We start from the raw sequence: 219 nt of genomic DNA on the forward strand, positions 1-219 counted from the left end.
GTTAGGGTTAGGGTTAGGGTTAGGGTTAGGGTTAGGGTTAGGGTTAGGGTTAGGGTTAGGGTTAGGGTTAGGGTTAGGGTTAGGGTTAGGGTTAGGGTTAGGGTTAGGGTTAGGGTTAGGGTTAGGGTTAGGGTTAGGGTTAGGGTTAGGGTTAGGGTTAGGGTTAGGGTTAGGGTTAGGGTTAGGGTTAGGGTTAGGGTTAGGGTTAGGGTTAGGGTT

This window comes from Oryctolagus cuniculus, chromosome 2 (genome assembly GCF_964237555.1).
Source record: "Oryctolagus cuniculus chromosome 2, mOryCun1.1, whole genome shotgun sequence".
Taxonomy (NCBI): Eukaryota; Metazoa; Chordata; class Mammalia; order Lagomorpha; family Leporidae; genus Oryctolagus; species Oryctolagus cuniculus.